This window comes from Physeter macrocephalus, chromosome 2 (assembly GCF_002837175.3).
Source record: "Physeter macrocephalus isolate SW-GA chromosome 2, ASM283717v5, whole genome shotgun sequence".
NCBI classification, from domain to species: domain Eukaryota; kingdom Metazoa; phylum Chordata; class Mammalia; order Artiodactyla; family Physeteridae; genus Physeter; species Physeter macrocephalus.
Window position 1 is genome coordinate 74925726 of NC_041215.1, and position 1270 is coordinate 74926995.

Consider the following 1270-nt stretch of genomic DNA (forward strand, 5'->3'; position numbering starts at 1 on the left):
AGGATTAATCTCCAAAATATACAAGCAGCTCATGCAGCTCAATATCAAAAAAACAAAAAACCCAATCCAAAAATGGGCAGAAGATCTAAACAGACATTTCTCCAAAGAAGATATACAGATTGCCAACAAACACATGAAAGGATGCTCAACATCACTAATCATTAGAGAACTGCAGATCAAAACTACAATGAGGTATCATCTCACACCAGTCAGAATGGCCATCATCAAAAAATCTACAAACAATAAATGCTAGAGAGGGTGTGGAGAAAAGGGAACCCTCTCGCACTGTTGGTGGGAATGTAAATTGATACAGCCACTATGGAGAACAGTATGGAGCGTCCTTCAAAACCTAAAAATAGAACTACCATACGACCCAGCAATCTCACTACTGGGCATACAACCTGAGAAAACCATAATTCAAAGAGTCATGTACCACAATGTTCATTGCAGCTCTATTTACAATAGCACTACCAAACGTAAAATAGATGGCTAGCGGGAAGCAGCCGCATGGCACAGGGAGATCAGCTCGGTGCTTTGTGACCACCTAGAGGGGTGGGATAGGGAGGGTGGGAGGGAGATGCAAGAGGGAGGGGATATGGGGCTATATGTATACGTATAGCTGATTTACTTTGTTATAAAGCAGAAACCAACACACTGTTGTAAAGCAATTATACTCCAATAAAGATGTTAAAAAAAAAAAGAAAGAAATGGTAAAATTGTCCAGAAAAAGATCAAGTCTATGACCTAAAACTCCTTAAACAATAATTTTCAAGTTAAAAAAGTAAAGTTGCTGAGAACCTCATACAAATTATCAAGTGGGATTCTGGGAAGTTACAGTAAACTCATTTCACCTTCTACTTTGAAATAGCTATGATTTTCAGTTTGTGAAATCTATGCTTTGATTTTTATGGAATCCTTAATTTTTACATTTCTCATTTCATGATGGGCAGTATCACATAGTTAGCATTATCCAAAATATAGTAGTATAATGTCATAAGATTTCATTATGTAGCTAGCTAACAAAAATGATTTATAGAATCACTTGATTCTGAAAATAATGAATATAGCAGATACATTTTTCTGTAGAGACCTTAGTGTATTGGGTGTACTTTGAACTGGATTTGTTCACATCTACAGTTCTCTCTTTAATAAATGTCATCAAAAAACAAACAAACAAAAAAGAACATAATGCTATTTATCAACATTAGCAGTTACAAGTGGAATCACCAATGTATTAATAAATAAGTCTGAAGGTAAGTTGCTCTTCTAT